This window comes from Schistocerca americana, chromosome 4 (genome assembly GCF_021461395.2).
Source record: "Schistocerca americana isolate TAMUIC-IGC-003095 chromosome 4, iqSchAmer2.1, whole genome shotgun sequence".
Taxonomy (NCBI): Eukaryota; Metazoa; Arthropoda; class Insecta; order Orthoptera; family Acrididae; genus Schistocerca; species Schistocerca americana.
Window position 1 is genome coordinate 717,461,469 of NC_060122.1, and position 21,258 is coordinate 717,482,726.

Here is a 21,258-nt window from a genome sequence, read left to right on the forward strand (position 1 = left end):
TCTAAGTGTTAAAAGCCTGTCTTTAAAGTGAAACATAAATGTATCATATGCTTGTATTGTATCAGGATAATGTGGATGTAATTAATTTATATATATAATGGGAACAAAGATATGTTGAAACTAACAAGCAAAATTTAGTAACAGAACCCTGTTGATGAAAATTTTATGACATTTTAAAACTTAAGAAATTTATATTCATAGTAGAAGTGGTGGATAGAGTGTCAGCCATAGGTATAAGCTATCATGTTATGTATATTGTTGTAACTCAATACTTCTATGAATTTTCATAGGAAACCAAACTCCACATGAAGAAATGAACTTTAAAGACAAGCAATTTATACTATGTTTTGGATGGCTGTACTTGTCTTTCAGCATGTGGATGGTCAAGGGGGATGATACAAACAAGCATGTGCAACAAAATAATTTCTGAGTATCATGACTCACAACCCATGACACATTAGCAAGTGAACTACAGTTGTTCGAGCCAGTACTTACCTCACTGACGGATGGTGTTGGTTGGGGTTCTCTCCACTGAAAATGTGAGTGCAATGGGTAATAATGATATCCAGGCTGTAAAAATGGAGATCTTCTGCCACAGTATTGGATTTTGAACAATAAGCACACACTCTCTGCACCAAGAATGAAGACAGACACCACAGCAATTCTTCAGTATGTGACGCTCAGGTCAAAGTGTGACACTCAGTGTGAAATCAACACTAAGAAAACGAGTGCACACACATGTGATGGCAGCAGCTGACATATTGACTGTTGGCGACTAGTTCTTTGCTGCCAAATCTGTCAGTGCACAAGCACAAAACCTGGCAGTGAGGATGAAGTAAACTGAACATTATTGTCAGCACGTAAAATTCAAATATCCAATTGACATTCATATTATATATATATACAACCATTCAACTCTAATTACATAGGATAACCTGACATATGTATTCCATTAAATAAAAGAGAATCAAACAAAGGGCATCAACCCCTATTGGCAATTGTAAACATGAACAAGCAGAAAACACTGTACGTCTCCATACCATGTCAAAATACAGTGTGGGGACAAATGTGAAGGTACATGATGAAAAACCCCCAGGATATCATCAAGCTAAAATTTATTAAAAACAAAAAATGAAACACTGATTGACCATAAGCATTGGCAAAGATGTTAATTATGAATGTGCAGTAAGGATCAAACAAATGAAAAAACATTAATTTTTTGTACATAATTCTTCCTGAGGTCATAGAGCTTTACTGTATGGTTAAATGATGATGGCATCCTCTTGGGCAAAATATTCCAGAGGTAAAATAGTCTCCCATTCAGATCTCCAGGTGGGGGCTACTCAAGAGGACGTTGTTATCAGAAGAAAGAAAACTGGCATTCTACGGATCGGAGCATGGAATGTCAGATCCCTTAATCAGGCAGGTAGATTAGAAAATTTAAAAACGGAAATGGATAGGTTAAAGTTAGATATAGTGGGAATTAGTGAAGTTCAGTGGCAGGAGGAACAAGACTTTTGGTCAGGCGAATACAGGATCATAAATACAAAATCAAATAGGGATAATGCAGGGGTAGGTTTAATAATGAATGAAAAAATAGGAGTGCGGGTAAGCTACTACAAACAGCATAGTGAACACATAATTGTGGCCAAGATAGACATGAAGCCCACGTCTACTACAGTAGTACAAGTTTATATGCCACCTAGCTCTACAGATGATGAAGAAATTGAAGAAATGTATGATGAAATCAAAGAAATTATTCAAATAGTGAAGGAGACGAAAATTTAATAGTGATGGGTGAAGGTAATTCGGTTGTAGGAAAAGGGAAGAAAGGAAATGTAGTAGGTGAATATGGATTGGGGCTAAGAAATGAAAGAGGAAGCCGCCTGGTAGAATTTTGCACAGAGCACAAATTAGTCATAGGTAACACTTGGTTCAAGAACCATAAAAGAAGGCTGTATACATGGAAGAACTCTGGAAATACTGGAAGGTTTCAGATAGATTATATAATGGTAAGACAGAGATTTAGGAACCAGGTTTTAAATTGTAAGACATTTCCAGGGGCAGATGTGGACTCTGACCACAACCTATTGGCTATGAACTGCAGATTAAAACTGAAGAAACTGCAAAAAGGTGGGAATTTAAGGAGATGGGACCTGGATAAACTGACTAAACCAGAGGTTATACAGAGTTTCAGGGAGAGCATAAGGGAACAATTGACAGGAATGGGGGAAAGAAATACAATAGAAGAAGAATGGGTAGCTCTGAGGGATGAAGTAGTGAAGGCAGCAGAGGATCAAGTAGGTAAAAAGACGGGCTAGTAGACCTCCTTGGGCAAAAGAAGAAATATTGAATTTAATTGATGAATGGAGAAAATATAAAAATGCAGTATATGAAGCAGGCAAAAAGAAATACAAACGTCTCAAAAATGAGATTAACAGGAACTGCAAAATGGCTAAGCAGGGATGGCTAGAGGACAAATGTAAGGATGTAGAGGCTTATGTCATGAGGGGTAAGGTAGATACTGCCTGCAGGAAAATTAAAGAAACCTTTGGAGAAAAGAGAACCACTTGCATGAATATCAAGAGAACAGTGAAGGAGACGAAAATTTAATAGTGATGGGTGAAGGTAATTCAGTTGTAGGAAAAGGGAAGAAAGGAAATGTAGTAGGTGAATATGGATTGGGGCTAAGAAATGAAAGAGGAAGCCGCCTGGTAGAATTTTGCACAGAGCACAAATTAGTCATAGGTAACACTTGGTTCAAGAACCATAAAAGAAGGCTGTATACATGGAAGAACTCTGGAAATACTGGAAGGTTTCAGATAGATTATATAATGGTAAGACAGAGATTTAGGAACCAGGTTTTAAATTGTAAGACATTTCCAGGGTCAGATGTGGACTCTGACCACAACCTATTGGTTTTGAACTGCAGATTAAAACTGAAGAAACTGTAAAAAGGTGGGAATTTAAGGAGATGGGACCTGGATAAACTGACTAAACCAGAGGTTATACAGAGTTTCAGGGAGAGCATAAGGGAACAATTGACAGGAATGGGGGAAAGAAATACAATAGAAGAAGAATGGGTAGCTCTGCGGGATGAAGTAGTGAAGGCAGCAGAGGATCAAGTAGGTAAAAAGACGGTCTAGTAGACCTCCTTGGGCAAAAGAAGAAATATTGAATTTAATTGATGAACGGAGAAAATATAAAAATGCAGTATATGAAGCAGGCAAAAAGAAATACAAACGTCTCAAAAATGAGATTAACAGGAACAGCAAAATGGCTAAGCAGGGATGGCTAGAGGACAAATCTAAGGATGTAGAGGCTTATGTCATGAGGGGTAAGGTAGATACTGCCTGCAGGGAAATTAAAGAGACCTTTGGAGAAAAGAGAACCACTTGCATGAATATCAAGAGCTCAGATGGAAACCCAGTTCTAAGCAAAGAAGGGACAGCAGAAAGGTGGAAGGAGTATATAGAGGGTCTATACAAGGGCAATGTACTTGAGGACAATATTATGGAAATGGAAAAGGATGTAGATGAAATGGGAGATATGATACTGCGTGAAGAGTTTGACAGAGCACTGAAAGACCTGAGTCGAAACAAGGCCCCCGGGAGTAGACAACATTCCATTAGAACTACTGACGGCCTTGGAAGAGCCAGTCCTGACAAAACTCCACCATCTGGTGAGCAAGATGTATGAGACAGGCGAACTACCCTCAGACTTCAAGAAGAATATAATAATTCCAATCCCAAAGAAAGCAGGCGTTGACAGATGTGAAAATTACCGAACTATCAGTTTAATAAGCCACAGCTTCAAAATACTAATGTGAATTCTTTACAGACAAATGGAAAAACTAGTAGAAGCCGATCTCGGGGAAGATCAGTCTGGATTCATAGAAACACTGGAACACGTGAGACAATACTGATGCTATGATTTATCTTAGAAAATAGGTTGAGGAAAGGCGAACCTATGTTTGTAGCATGTGTAGACTTAGAGAAAGCTTTTGACAGTGTTGACTGGAATACTCTCTTTCAAATTCTGAAGGTGGCAGGGGTAAAATACAGGGAGCGATAGCTATTTACAATTTGTACAGAAACCAGATGACAGTTATAAGTGTTGAGGGACATGAAAGGGAAGCAGTGGTTGGGAAGGGAGTGAGACAGGGTTGTAGCCTTTCCCCGTTGTTATTCAATCTTTATATTGAGCGAGCCGTGAAGGAAGCAAAAGAAAAATTCGGAGTAGGTATTAAAATCCATGGAGAAGTAATAAAAAGTTGAGGTTTGCCGATGACATTGTAATTCTGTCAGAGACAGCAAAGAACTTGGGAGAGCAATTGAACGGAATGGATAGTGTCTTGAAAGGAGGATATAAGATGAACATCAACAAAAGCAAAATGAGGATAATGGAATGTAGTCGAATTAAGTTGGGTGATGCTGAGGGAATTACATTAGGAAATGAGACACTTAAAGTAGTAAAGGAGTTTTGCTATTTGGGGAGCAAAAAACTGATGATGGTCAAAGTAGAGAGGATATAAAATGTTGACTGGCAATGGCAAGGAAAGTGTTTCTGAAGAAGAGAAATTTGTTAACATCAAGTATAGATTTAAGAGTCAGGAAATTATTTGTGAAAGTATTTGTATGGAGTGTAGTCATTTATGGAAGTGTAACATGAACGATAAATAGTTTGGACAAGAAGAGAATAGAAGTTTTCAAAATGTGGTGCTACAGAAGAATGCTGTAGATTAGATGGGTAGATCACATAACTAATGAGGAGGTATTGAATAGGATTGGGGAGAAGAGAAGTTTGTGGCACAACTTGACTAGAAGAAGGGATCGGTTGGTAGGACATGTTCTAAGGCATCAAGGGATCACCAATTTAGTATTGGAGGGCAGCGTGGAGGGTAAAAATTGTAGAGGGAGACCAAGAGATGAGTACACTGAGCAGATTCAGAAGGATGTAGGTTGCAGTAGGTACTGGGAGATGAAGAAGCTTGCAAAGGGTAGAGTAACATGGAAAGCTGCATCAAACCAGTCTCAGGACTGAAGACCACAAAAACAACAACAATTTTGTTTGTCTCTCTCTTGTATGTAGACGTTTCGTTAACAAGTGCTGTGCGGAGGATAACTGGCTACAAGCTTTTTGTATCATACATGTTTCGTAATTTAAAAAAAAAATAATAATAATGATACCAGTGTTAAGTATTTTTTATTCAAGTGAAGTGAAACCAAGCAAGGAGGATTTTCTTAATCATGACACGCACTGGTGTACTTGAAATCCACTGCCTGCATCTTTGATTGAAATGTAAGAGAAGAAGTCTGATAGCCTAAAAATTTGTACACGCAATAGAACATTTCTAATGACAAATTGTATCATCCTTTTAAAAGTCTTTCATGTATATATTATTTTATTTTATTTGTTTTCTATTTACAACACACTTGTCAGTGGTATCCATGTACAGGGAGCTCAAAAAAAAGTGTTGAATACCTTCAGAGATAGAAGTACTGACAAAAAATAGGACCAATAGCATACTTTTTAAGATAAACTTGTGTTTATTGGAAGGGCTGCGAAAAAAGGGAAAAGGATCAATCTTGCATAACAACAGTAAAGCATAATTATTGAAATCAAAACCATAAAATTGAAAAAATTAGAATGTTATCAAATTAAATAAACTGAACCTCTACAGTAATTATTAAAGAACAAATCCAAAATTCAGTAAAATTAAAAGAAAAATAATAAACACCAAAGTAATATCTTATTGTGTTCAAATCAGCACATGAATAAACACAAGTCATAAAAATAAAAGTAGACAGAAACATGAAAGAATGAAGAAACTATCAACAATTATTTAATAAACAAAGGGGAATCAAAACAGTCGGAAATAAATATTTTTACACAAAGATAGACCAGAAGAATTAAAGAAATCATAATAATGAGACCAAATTGTTGAAACTAAAATAGGGAGAGCCTCACAATCTGACAAAACTAAAATAATAACCGGGAAAAATAATCACACTCAAATTCAATAAGGAAAATAATAATTTACATAAATAAAGAAGAACAATGTATTGCAGTCTCAATGAAACCATCGATAAACAGTTAAGTTTTGGAGTAAGCGTGTTAACGCTAGCAAAATAAACAAATAAATAACTAAAAATAGAGAATATGAACATCAGTTTTAACAGTTGAAAAAAAAAAATGCTACTCTTTTAAGCCAGAAATAAGTTCAGATCCCACATTTAAAACTTCAGGGCTGGGTAATTTTCACATCCTCGGCCACAAAACTGATATTCTAACGTTTTACATGACAAGAAGTGATGTGGAGCTGGTTTGTCACCTTCACACCTCTCTCACATCAGTTGACTTACTTGGTATGCACAGCCTATCTCCTTCTCTGGATAGTTGGCCATTTCGATCTCCAAAAACTTCATCTCCAAAGAATAAAGCTGGTTAAGGGAATTTATCGGACTCTCTCTCTCTCTCTCTGTCTCTCTCTCTCTGTACTCATGAAATAAGTGGATAATCGCAGAATTCTTTTAGTTTAGTCTTGGTGTATTTCAGCTTCCACAAAGAAAAAATTCACCATTTCTCACATAAATATTTGAAAGTTTGCAAGTCAACTGATTCATCTCACATTAGACTTGATTAAATACATTTAATATAGGGTTGGTTTATCAACCATGCAATTTATGAACATATCTTGCTTCTAGCAAGTGCAACACATGAATTACTTAAAGTCTAATCTCATTTCTTCATTTGCCCTTAACAATCATTACAGTCACTAAACCATCAAAGAATAGCACAGGTTCTTCTCTACACATGCACTGAAATTCTATGGAATATACAACAGGTACTTGTTGGCCGCCATTCGGTCGCTGTGTCCATTTTTTGCTCATGACTGATTTTAGACCTGCACACACAAACATGCAATGTGCAGTAGGTTGGATTCATCTGTCTCACATTGGTATTTAAAATATTGTGGGCTTGAGACAGAGGGAGGCCAAGTGGTTCTAGAATTTACAAGGAAATTCTCGAAGCACTACATATCCTGCGCCTCAGATCGTGGCCTTGTAACATTAACCAAAACGGCCTTGCTGTGCTGGTACTGCGAACGGCTGAAAGCAAGGGGAAACTACAGCCGTAATTTCTCCCGAGGACATGCAGCTTTACTGTATGATTAAATGCTGATGGCGTCCTCTTGGGTAAAATATTCCAGAGGTAAAATAGTCCCCCATTCGGATCTCCGGGTGGGGACTACTCAAGAGGACGTCGTTATCAGGAGAAAGAAAACTGGCATTCTATCGATCGGAGTGTGGAATGTCAGATCCCTTAATCGCGCAGGTAGGTTAGAAAATTTAAAAAGGGAAATGGATAGGCTAAAGTTAGATATAGTGGGAATTAGTGAAGTTCGGTGGCAGGAGGAACAAGACTTTTGGTCAGGTGATTACAGGGTTATACATACAAAATCAAATAGGGGTAATGCAGGAGTAGGTTTAATAACGAATAAAAAAATAGGAGTGCGGGTTAGCTACTACAAACAGCATAGTTAACGCATTATTGTGGCCAAGATAGACACAAAGCCCATGCCTACTACAATAGTACAAGTTTATATGCCAACTAGCTCTGCAGATGATGAAGAAATTGATGAAATGTATGACGAGATAAAAGAAATTATTCAGGTAGTGAAGGGAGACGAAAATTGAATTGTCATTGGTGACTGGAATTCGAGAGTAGGAAAAGGGAGAGAAGGAAATATAGTAGGTGAATATGGATTGGGGGGGAAGAAATGAAAGAGGAAGCTGCCTTGTAGAATTTTGCACAGAACATGACTTAATCATAGCTAACACTTGGTTCAAGAATCATGAAAGAAGGTTGTATACCTGGAAGAATCCTGGAGATACTAAAAGGTATCAGATAGATTACATAATGGTAAGACAGAGATTTAGGAACCAGGTTTTAAATTGTAAGACATTTCCAGGGGCAGATGTGGATTCTGACCACAATCTATTGGTTATGAACTCCAGATTGAAACTGAAGAAACTGCAAAAAGGCGGGAATTTAAGGAGATGGGACCTGGATAAACTGAAAGAACCAGAGGTTGTAGAGAGTTTCAGGGAGAGCATAAGGGAACAATTGACAGGAATGGGGGAAAGAAATACAGTAGAGAAAGAATGGGTAGCTCTGAGGGATGAAGTAGCAAAGGCAGCAGAATATTGAATTTAATTGATGAAAGGAGAAAATATAAAAATGCAGTAAATGAAGCAGGGAAAAAGGGATACAAACGTCTCAAAAATGAGATCGACAGGAAGTGCAAAATGGCTAAGCAGGGATGGCTAGAGGGCAAATGTAAGGATGTAGAGGCTTGTATCACTAGGGGTAAGATAGATACTGCCTACAGGAAAATTAAAGAGACCTTTGGAGAAAAGAGAACCACTTGTATGAATATCAAGAGCTCAGATGGAAACCCAGTTCTAAGCAAAGAAGGGAAGGCAGAAAGGTGGAAGGAGTATATAGAGGGTTTATACAAGGGCAACGTACTTGAGGACAATATTATGGAAATGGAAGAGGATGTAGATGAAGATGAAATGGGAGATATGATACTGCGTGAAGAGTTTGACAGAGCACTGAAAGACCTGAGTCGAAACAAGGCCCCCGGGAGTAGACAACATTCCATTAGAACTACTGATGGCCTTGGGAGAGCCAGTCATGACAAAACTCTACCATCTGGTGAGCAAGATGTATGAGACAGGCGAAATACCCACAGACTTCAAGAAGAATATAATAATTCCAATCCCAAAGAAAGCAGGTGTTTACAGATGTGAAAATTAGCGAACTATCAGTTTAATAAGTCACAGCTGCAAAATACTAACGCGAATTCTTTACAGACGAATGGAAAAACTTGTAGAAGCAGACCTCGGGGAAGATCAGTTTGGATTCCGTAGAAATGTTGGAACACGTGAGGCAATACTAACCTTACGACTTATCTTAGAAGAAAGATTAAGAAAAGGCAAACCTACGTTTCTAGCATTTGTAGACTTAGAGAAAGCTCTTGACAATGTTAACTGGAATACTCTCTTTCAAATTCTGAAGGTGGCAGGGGTAAAATACAGGGAGCGAAAGGCTATTTACAATTTGTACAGATACCAGATGGCAGTTATAAGAGGCGAGGGGCATGAAAGAGAAGCAGTGGTTGGGAAAGGAGGGAGACAGGGTTGTAGCCTCTCCCCGATGTTATTCAATCTGTATATTGAGCAAGCGGTAAAGGAAACAAAAGAAAAATTCGGAGTAGGTGTTAAAATTCATGGAGAAGAAGTAAAAACTTTGACGTTCGCCGATGACATTGTAATTCTGTCAGAGACAGCAAAGGACTTGTAAGAGCAGTTGAACGGAATGGACAGTGTCTTGAAAGGAGGATATAAGATGAACATCAACAAAAGCAAAATGAGGATAATGGAATGTAGTCAAATTGAATCGGGTGATGCTGAGGGGATTAGATTAGGAAATGAGACACTTAAAGTAGTAAAGGAGTTTTGCTATTTAGGGAGTAATATAACTGATGATGGTCGAAGTAGAGAGGATATAAAATGTAGACTGTCAATGGCAAGGAAAGCATTTCTGAAGAAGAGAAATTTGTTAACATCGAGTATAGATTTAAGTGTCAGGAAGTCGTTTCTGAAAGTATTTGTATGGAGTGTAGCCATGTATGGAAGTGAAACATGGACAATAACCAGTTTGGACAAGAAGAGAATAGAAGCTTTCGAAATGTGGTGCTACAGAAGAATGCTGAAGATAAGGTGGGTAGATCACGTAACTAATGAGGAGGTATTGAATAGGATTGGGGAGAAGAGAAGTTTGTGGCACAAATTGACTAGAAGAAGGGATCGGTTGGTAGGACATGTTTTGAGGCATTAAGGGATCACAAATTTAGCATTGGAGGGCAGCATGGAGGGTAAAAATCGTAGAGGGAGACCAAGAGATCAGTACACTAAGCAGATTCAGAAGGATGTAGGTTGCAGTAGGTACTGGGAGATGAAGAAGCTTGCACAGGATAGAGTAGCATGGAGAGCTGCATCAAACCAGTCTCAGGACTGAAGACCACAACAACAACAACACATGTACATTTATAACATACATAATAAGAATTCATATTTCAACAGTATACCTCATTCTTTTAATAACTGTGAATACCCATTTTCTTATTATTTAGCAATTTCTTATTTTTTTCATTTTACTTTAATTATAAAATGTGAACATTTCAATCAATGTTGTAGTTCGTTTTCTTACATCTAGGAATTGTTAAGACTAAAACCTTGGTTTCCAATTGTAAGCTCCAGGTGTTGATGACACGTGAGTACTTTATTCTTTATCCTAATTCTTTGTACTATTCTTTCCTTAGTACATACTAGTAACATTTTTTATAGTAGTTTGTAGTCTGAAGGAACTCTGGGCAACAAGGTGTTCTCTTCAACACTTGTAAACTCATATAAAACCTAATAAGGCTAGTTATACATAGAATTCAAACTTACCAGAATAATGCCTATTAAATGTATGACTTCTGTCATGATACTGTCCTTGTCCCCAAGGATCCGTACCTATACCTTACATGTGGGTTGACCCTATGAATGCACTTCCTCCTTCCATCCTTTATAAAACATCCCTACTCATCAGGCCACAGGTCATCCTAAATCTAAGTAGGTATGCCTGCCCTATATCCTTAGCAAATGCTGGGTACATCCCCTTTCTCCTTTATGAGTAGACCTCATGGTTCACTGCCGTAGCGTATATCTTTATGTACACTATAATTAAATATTTCCTGGTAAAAATAAAATCTATTTTACACTTCACTCTCACTTCGTAGTACCTCCTGTAATACCCTAGAGACCTCTTCCACTTCTCAACTTCTATAATCTTAGTAGGTACTGTGTCTACACATATTATTAAACTCTTGGTAGATACTATGTCTACACATAATGATCAAGCCCCACTACTCTTTGACTCACCACTTCATCAGCATGTTTGCTACCCTGACTTTTCTTAAATTACACTCCTGGAAATTGAAATAAAAACACCGTGAATTCATTGTCCCAGGTAGGGGAAACTTTATTGACACATTCCTGGGGTCAGATACATCACATGATCACACTGACAGAACCACAGGCACATAGACACAGGCAACAGAGCATGCACAATGTCGGCACTAGTACAGTGTATATCCACCTTTCGCAGCAATGCAGGCTGCTATTCTCCCATGGAGACGATCGTAGAGATGCTGGATGTAGTTCTGTGGAACGGCTTGCCATGCCATTTCCACCTGGCACCTCAGTTGGACCAGCGTTCGTGCTGGACGTGCAGACCGCGTGAGACGACGCTTCATCCAGTCCCAAACATGCTCAATGGGGGACAGATCCGGAGATCTTGCTGGCCAGGATAGTTGACTTACACCTTCTAGAGCACGTTGGGTGGCACGGGATACATGCGGGCGTGCATTGTCCTGTTGGAACAGCAAGTTCCCTTGCCGGTCTAGGAATGGTAGAACGATGGGTTCGATGATGGTTTGGATGTACCGTGCACTATTCAGTGTCCCCTCGACGATCACCAGTGGTGTATGGCCAGTGTAGGAGATCGCTCCCCACACCATGATGCCGGGTGTTGGCTCTGTGTGCCTCGGTCGTATGCAGTCCTGATTGTGGCGCTCACCTGCACGGCGCCAAACACGCATACGACCATCGTTGGCACCAAGGCAGAAGCGACTCTCATCGCTGAAGATGACACGTCTCCATTCGTCCCTCCATTCACGCCTGTCGCGACACCACTGGAGGCGGGATGCACGATGTTGGGGCGTGAGCAGAAGACGGCCTAACAGTGTGCAGGACCATAGCCCAGCTTCATGGAGACGGTTGCGAATGGTCCTCGCCGATACCCCAGGAGCAACAGTGTCCCTAATTTGCTGGGAAGTGGCGGTGCGGTCACCTACGGCACTGCGTAGGATCCTACGGTCTTGGTGTGCATCCGTGCGTCGCTGCGGTCCGGTCCCAGGTCGACGGGCACGTGCACCTTCCACCGACCACTGGCGACTACATCGATGTACTGTGGAGACCTCGCGCCCCACGTGTTGAGCAATTCGGCGGTACGTCCACCCGGCTTCCCGCATGCCCACTATACGCCCTCGCTCAAAGTCCGTCAACTGCACATACGGTTCACGTCCACGCTGTCACGGCATGCTACCAGTGTTAAAGACTGCGATGGAGCTCCGTATGCCACGGCAAACTGGCTGACACTGACGGCGGCGGTGCACAAATGCTGCGCAGCTAGCGCCATTCGACGGCCAACACCGCGGTTCCTGGTGTGACCGCCGTGCCGTGCATGTGATCATTGCTTGTACAGCCCTCTCGCAGTGTCTGGAGCAAGTATGGTGGGTCTGACACACCGGTGTCAATGTGTTCTTTTTTCCATTTCCAGGAGTGTATTATCATGATTAACTCCAACTTTGCATATCATTGTTTTACAATAATTCCACAAGCTCTCCTGCTCCTGTCTCTTTCTGGGCTTGAGTTGATTGCTACCGTTCTTTCTTTATACAGGGTGGGCCATAGATTGTGACCGGGCCAAATATCTCACAAAATAAGCATCAAACAAAAAGACTACAAAGAACAAAACTTGTCTAGCTTGAAGGAGGAAACCAGATGGCGCTATGGCGGGCCCACTAGATGGCGCTGGCATAGGTCAAACGGATATCAACTGCATTTTGTAAAACAGGAACCCCCATTTTTTATTACATATTCATGTAGTAAGTAAAGAAATATGTATGTTTTAGTTGGACCACTTTATTCATTTTGTGACAGATGGTGCTGTAACAGTCACAAACATATGGCTCACAATTTTAGACAAACAGTTGGTAACAGGTAGGTTTTTTAAATTAAATTACAGAACGTAGGTACATTTGACGTTTTATTTTGGTTGTTCCAGTGTGATACATGTACCTTTGTGAACTTATCATTTATGAGAACGCATGCTGTTACAGCATGATTACCTGAAACACCACATTAATGCAATAAATGCTCAAAATGATGTATGTCAACCTCAATGCATTTGGCAATACGTGTAACGACATTCCTCTCAACAGCAAGTAGTTCGCCTTCCATAATGTTCACACATGCATTGACAATGCACTGACGCATGTTGTCAGGCATTGTTAGTAGATCATGATAGCAAATATCCTTCAACTTTTCCCACAGCATGAAATCCGGGGACAACAGATCCATTGAACGTGCGGGCCATGGTATGGTGCTTCAACGACCAGTCCACCTGTCATGAAATATGCTCTTCAATACTGCTTCAACCTCACGTGAGCTTTGTGCCAGACATCCCTCATGTTGGAAGTACATCGCCATTCTGTCATGCAGTGAAACATCTTGTAGTAACATCGGTAGAACATTACATAGGAAATCTGCATACATTGCACCATTTAGATTGCTATCGATAAAATAGACGCCAATTATCCTTCCTCCCATAATGCTGCCCCATACATTAACCCACCAAGGTCACTGATGTTCCACTTGTCACAGCCATTGTGGATTTTCTGTTGCCCAATAGTGCATATTATGCCAGTTTACGTTGCCACTGTTGATGAATGATGCTTCATCGCTAAATAGAACGCATGCAAAAAATCTGTCATCGTCCCATAATTTCTCTTGTGCCCAGTGACAGAACAGTACACGACATTCAAAGTTGTCACCATGCAATTCCTGATGCATAGAAATATGGTAAGGGTGCAATTGATGTTGATGTAGCGTTCTCAACACTGACGTTTTTGAGATTCCCAATTGTTGCACTATTTGTCTGCTACAGATGTGGAGATTAGCCATGACAGCAGCTAAAACACCTACTTGGGCATGATCATTTGTTGCAGGTCGTGGTTGACATTTCACATGTGGCTGAACACTTCTTGTTTCCTTAAATAACATATCTATCCTGCGAATGGTCCTGACACTTTGATGATGCCATCCAGGATACTGAGCAACGTACTTAGTGCACGCCCATTGGGCATTTTGATCACAATAGCCATACATGAGCACGATATTGACCTTTTCTGCAATTGGTAAATGTATCACAAAACAAATACCGTCCACATTGGCAGAATGTTACACTATACCATGTACTTATACATCTGTGACTATTACAGCGCCATCTATCAAAAAGCAAAAAAAGTGGCCCAACTAAAACGTTCATATTTCTTTACGTATTACATGAATATGTAATAAGAAATGGGGGTTCCTATTTCAAAAAGATGCAGTTCGTATCTGTTTGACCTATGGCAGTGCCATCTAGTGGGCCAACCATAGATCCATCTGGTTTCCCCCTTCAAGCTAGACGAGTTTTGTTCTTTTCAATTTTTCTGTTTGAATCTTATTTCGTGAGATATTTGGCCCGGTCACTATCAATGGACCATCCTGTGTATGTACCTCTCTATACATGTATGTATATACAAGATAAGACACAAAAAAGGAATTATGGAGAATTGTCACTTGAAAAACAATGTGTGCATAAAAAGGAATGGCATAGAACCGTCATTTAAAAAAAACAATGTGTGCATCTTTCCTGATGTATATATTTCTTTTTCCCCTACATACTTTTAATCTGTAACTTCATTGTTTGTGTATTCATATTTCTTTGTGTGTATGTGGAAGTGTTTTCATGTAGTCTGATTCTTCAGCCCTCTTATCTGAAGATAAGTTGCAGGTTATTGGAAACCACGGAGACTGGGAAGGACTTCTGTGATAGAAGTAGATGAATATGGATAGAGGGAAAAATAGAAAGGTACTCAAATGAGAAGTAAGAAAGGAAAAAAGGTAGATGTGGTTGCTATGATCAAGGAATCGAAAGAAGACAGCCCCAAAGACAGGAAACCCTTCCCACCCTCCTTCCCCAGGATCCCTACCTCACCGGTACTTGAGTGAGAAGCCTTAGGATGTATGGTGTTAAATCATCTCCTACAGGATTGACTTTCCCACCTTCACCTTTGAGGTCCCCAAAGAAAATGTTAGCAACCCTATGGAAACTGCAAATCGTGAAGAATCAGGCACACTTGTTTGCGAGGGTTGTTTGAAAGGTGTGCTGTGTGTTTTGTGTTAGTCATGATTTATCTGTTAGTGTAAATCATGCTTTTACCTACACTGCCCACCCCTTTCAAAATCGATACATCTACATCACATCTCACGAAAGGTATAAAACATTTTATACAAAATAGAAAATTATACACTGCAGTATAACAGTTGTTCAGTTTGTCACGTTATATTATATTTTACACAGACATAATATTCTTATTCCATTTATTTCATGTAGAGATCACTGTTTATCTGTGATTCTCTTAAACCAGTCTTTATCTTATAGTCTTGTCCAGTCATCTAAGTACTAACATTATAGGATAATTTAAGATTTCAGGAATGGATTACAGAATAGTTTAACATTTGATGGGAATTCAGTGCAGGAAAATTTTACTACAGGAAAAACACCGAAAACAACTCAGGATCCAACGGTCATAACTTCTGCCGTTTACACAGAGCATTAATGTCCCTCAGGGATTAGATGTACCCTGCCCAGATCCCATGGATCTGATATTAACTTCACTTGAGCAAGTGGAGACCAATACTCCTCTTTACATTTCTTTAAACATTTTTCCCATTGAAAAATAATCACCTCTTCACTAGGTAACACCACATTAGTTGAAGTTATTCTCTTGTCTACTTTGTCCTGAATAAGTTTGAATTCTTTCCATAATTCATCCATACCTTTCTTGGTATCCTTGAGTTCAGAAGATATGTTCAGGAGATATGTTCTTGGAAATTACTCTCGCGGCAACTTTTCATTCAATTATTTCCTCTACCTGTTCCTCCAGACTACTTATATCTGTTAATTTTGATGTTGCTAGTTTCTCTTTAAAGTTTCTTTCCATGTTATCTACTCAAGTGTTAACTCCTGCAATTTGCAATTGGACTATTGGTATTAACTTATCCTGCTTTTGAACACTTTCTTTCAAAGTATGCAGTCTCTGCTTTACAGCATCAAATGTAACATTACATACTCTCTGAAATGATCCTAAGTTCTCACTAAGTTCAGATTCTACATTATTACATTTATCTCGGTATCAAATGCTAACTTCTTTGTCAAATCCTGAAGTCGATCATTCTATCTTTGATTAAAGTCAGTGAACAGTTGATTAAGTGACTGCTTAAAGAACTCATTAATCCACCTTTCAAGTTCTCTTTAAAATTTGTACTTTAATAGTTAAAGTGTGAAATTCAGTCTTCAAATTTCCCATGCCTTCACATAAATTGCTAAATTCCTTACTTCGTTCATCTACCTTGACACTTAACAATCCTAAAGTTTCATTCTGAACATCCGATTTATTATTTAATTGAGTATTCACTGAATCTAATTTAAGACACCGAACAGTTTCATTTAACTGTAAGCATTGGGCTTCTAGTTTGGCATTTAAAGTTGCACTTAGTTCATTTCTTAAAGAAGTGTTTTGAGCAGTTAATTCCTTTCTTAAAGCCGCTGAATCTGTACTTTGGGCTTTGATTAAATTTACTAATTCAGACCAGTCTATCACTTCCTTGCTTACTTTCATAGCCATGGCTGGTTCTGAAGTTTCCCCAATGCTCTCTGTATTATCCATATTCAAGTTAGTTTTAGATCTAGTTATCATTTAATGAATTAACTCGTAAGTATAATAACCACACCAACAAAAATCACTCTGCTGTTTGTATCACTTCTTGAGAAGGTGCTAAAGTTCTATTTTGCACTCACCTGGTGTAGAATTCTCTCAGCACAGGTAAACGGATGTGATGGCAGGTCAGCACCAGTGAACAGCAAGCCGGCAGTTTCAAACATTGGTGTCGACGTCAGCATTGGTAAGCAGCTTTGGAAGCAGGTCAGCACTAGTGGACCACGACTGGTGCCAGTGGCATCGAATGTTGTTTCCACGTCGGTGTCGCTGTGCTATGTCTGAGAGCTGTATACTTCTTCCACCGGATCTTTTAGTTGAATTATTCTCTTTGTATCTCTTCTTAGTCTAATACATCGAGGTCTTCTTTCCATTCTTTTAACGTTATTACTTCCTTATGGCTTCCCCCTTGTTGCATCCAAAAAATTTTCCATTTCATTTTTGGAATTAATCCAATCACACAAAACAGTTCTCTTGTCTGGTTATATCTGGTTGCTAGGGCGACACATCATATCTTCTTCTTGAATTTCTCCTAAAATTTCCTGTTTTATTGAGTCCTTTTCAGTGGTCACCATCCTCTAACACTTTTTTGACAATAGAATATGTGCAGAACATATACAAACTTTATGTTTTCACCAATTAGTGGTGGAGTTAACTATGCGGAATAACATTCTTGCAGTTCACATATAAATATCTTCATGTTCTCATATTTCACTCTTACTTCGAGCTTTAGAAACATGTTTAATTACCATTTATAAATCAATTGGTTTAAGGAAGCACACAGTATTATGAACATATCTTGCTTGTAGCAAGTCCAACACATGAATTACTTAAAAGTCTAATATCATTTCTTCATTTGTCCTTAACAATCATCACAGTCACAAAACCAGCAAAGAATAGCACAGGCTCTTCTCTAAACAAACACGGAAACACTATGGATCATACAGTAGGTACTTGTCGGCCCCCATTCGACTGCCATGTTCACTTTTTGCTCATGACTGATTTTAGTCGTGCAATCATTCAATCAATCTCTTTTTATTCATCGATTAACAATATACATTGTGCAGTGGTTCTATAATTTAAGTGGAAATTCTCGAAGCACTACAATATTTTAATCAACTAACTCCTGAAACGTTTGAAATAATGATTATATCACTATCAAATGCAATAAATAATAATTTTACTAAATTAAGACATCCAATATCAATAATATTTTTTATTACTATGCAAATCTTCCTTATTGGTTTATAAACAGGAACAATAATAGAAAGTTATTGATTATCATTTCTTTTTATTTGTAATATTTCTAAGAGTATATTAGTTTTATTTGTTTACATTACAAGAATTGCATCAATGAAATATTTCAGCTGAAATCAATTACTATAATCTTTATTGTAACACTGTCAATCTCCATTGTATTTACATTAATTATCATTGACGTAATAATATGTATAGACTTCTTTAAAAACTACAAGGCCCTAAGTATTAATAACACAATTAATTATCAAGAAATAACAATATCTTAGGAAAACTATATTACAGTCCAACATTTATTATTATGATAATAATAATAATTTATCTATTTTTAGTATTAATAGTAGTTAAAATTACTAACATTAACCAAGGACCTATTCATAAAATAAGATAATTTTACTAATGAATAAACCCTTATGATTAGGACACCCTTTAATTAAAATTGTTACTAAACCTTTAATTGATCAACCTGCACCAACAAATATTTCATTCTGGCAAAACTTTGGGTCTCTATTAGGGTTATGTTTAGGAAATCAAACTATAACTGAATTATTTGTAGCTATACACTATATCAAAATAGCATTCAGTGGTGTACTTCACATCAGTTGAGGTGTAGACAATGGTTGTGTTATTCAAACATTACACTAGAAAAGAATAGAATAGAATTTTTATTTGCCTTTCAGCATGTTTTCCATACAATTGGCATTGTCGGTGTGTTCAATACATTTTTTTTAAATTACAATAATTATTATTGTACATAATTGTGCCTGTGCAGGGCAAGCAGATATGCATGCTAAATTAACAATTATAACACAACAATTATTCATTCACAATAGTAATAATAATAATAACAAATCATAACAGTTAATTATACAATAGTATCAAAATATGTTTATGGTACATCTTATGTATCCATGTAAAAAGTCTTTGTTGGTACATTACTGTCACAAACATATAGGTATAATTCATATGGCAGTTTTTTGTTTAATGTAGCATATCTCTTTTGTGTCACTGTTTTGAAACTCATCAAGTGAGTAATATGGCGTACATTTGAGCCACACTTCTATAGTTTGCTTCAACTTATTCATCGGTAGTTCGCTCACAGCCTTTGGGAGTTTGTTATAAAATTTCAAACTAAGGCGTTTATCGCTCTTTTATGTTAATGTCAGCCTTGTGTGTGGTAGGTCTATGTTACTATTGTTTCGAGTATTATGAACATGCACTTCAGATCTTAAATTAAAGTTCTTTATGTTCTCTTTAGCACATATTAAACAATTATAAATGTATGTAGAAGGTACTGTCATTATCTTTAGTTCTTTAAAATGATTTTTGCAACTTTGTCTTGGTGCTAGTCCTAAAATGCACATGACTGCTTTATTCTGCCACTTGAAGATGTACTTGAACCCACTGAGTTGCCCCAAAGGAGTACCCCGTATTGCAGTTGTGAATGGAAAAATGCAAAGTACGTGGAGATCCGCAGATTTTTACTGATTATGTGTCTCAGCTTGTGTAATAGAAAGAGAGTTCGAGCAAGATTTCCACATAGATAATTTGTGTGTCTGTCCCATGTAAGTTTTTGTTCTATATGTAAATCTAGTAACTTGACATTTTTTGCATTCTGTTCAATTGTTTTCAGGGTGAAGTAAATTTCTTCAGTTTTCAATTTGTTTATTGATAAAAGGTTGGTTCTGCACCAGTCACTGCTCATTTCAGTTACTACTTTGTTGTATTCTATGACATCTTGCATATATTCTCCATCTGTTATTAGAGTCATATCATCAGCATACAGCACATTGTTGCATGGCATATAATTTGAGAAGTTATTGATGTAAACAATGAACAGGAAAGGTCCAAGCACTGAGCCTTGTGGAATTCCTCTCTTTACTTTCATGGGTGTTGACTTTTGATAGTTTGTTTTTACTAATTGTACCCTACTGCTTAAGTATGACAGAAAAAATTGTAATGGTTTATCCACAATACCATAATGTTCTAGTTTTTTTATCATTATTTCGTGAGTGACTGAGTCGAAGGCCTTTGTTAAATCTAACAGTGTAGCACAAGTGAGTTTCTTGTTCTCATATCCTTCATATATGCTATTAAGGAGGCATTCAACTGCTTTGGTTGTCAATAGTTTAGATTGAAAGCCAAACTGGTTCTTACTCAATAATTTATTACTTTCAAAATAATGTCTTTTATTTGCATTTATTTACATGTAGGATGAGGAATTTACTATGCATCTTATATAAATATACATTCCTCAATAACTGAGACAGTAATTTTACTCTTAGTTATAACAATTGCATTTATAAGATATATTTTACCTTGAGGTCAAGTATCATTCTGAGGTGCAACAGTAATTACTAATCTGTTATCAGCAATTCCATATTTAGGCACAGACTTAGTTTAATGAGTATGAGGAGGATTTGCTGTTGATAACACAACCTTAAATCAATTCTTCACATTTCATTTTTTGTCACCATTTATTATTGCAGCTATGATGCAATGCATTTGTTTTGTCATCACCAGACAGTGTCTAATAATCCATTAGAATTAAATGGGGATGTTGAAAAAAATTCCATTACACCCATATTTTACATTCAAGGATTCCATTACATTTCTACTAATAACATTAGTATACATTATATTATCCCTAGTGAACGCTTATCTTCTGTGAGACCCAGATAACTTTGTTCCGGCTAACTCATTAGTAACACGAGTTCACATTCAAACAGAATGATATTTCTTATTTGCTTATGCAGTTCTATGATCAATTTCTAGTAAAATAGGAGGTGTTATTGCATAATTTTCAATTCTAATTGATTAATCTAATTTTATTTTGACTCATAGCAGTTGTTGTATTTTTATTAATGTGAATTGGTAAACAGCCAATGGAACCATATATTATAACAGAAAGAAAACCTGACAGTCATTTACTTAACCTACTTCCAAATTAATGTTCAAGTAGCAAATGCAAGGGCTAAACTAATTAAAGAATAAAACTAAAATAAGTTAAGTACCATAAGGAAAGCGTATGTTTTGAACACCTAAAACTGGAACTTTAACTCTTCTATCAGCTTTCCTTAAAAAATTTTACAAAATAAATGAAATGAATAAAATCTTCAAACAAAACCTGACAGTCATTTACTTAACCTACTTCCAAATTAATGTTCAAGTAGCAAATGCAAGGGCTAAACTAATTAAAGAATAAAACTAAAATAAGTTAAGTACCATAAGGAAAGCGTATGTTTTGAACACCTAAAACTGGAACTTTAACTCTTCTA

The 21,258-nt window shown here is 37.6% G+C and overlaps 1 pseudogene; it reads left to right on the forward strand.

Moving 5' to 3' along the window:
• Positions 1–506: 506 nt before the first annotated feature.
• Positions 507–20,801, forward strand: LOC124613734 (annotated as a pseudogene).
• Positions 20,802–21,258: the final 457 nt, after the last annotated feature.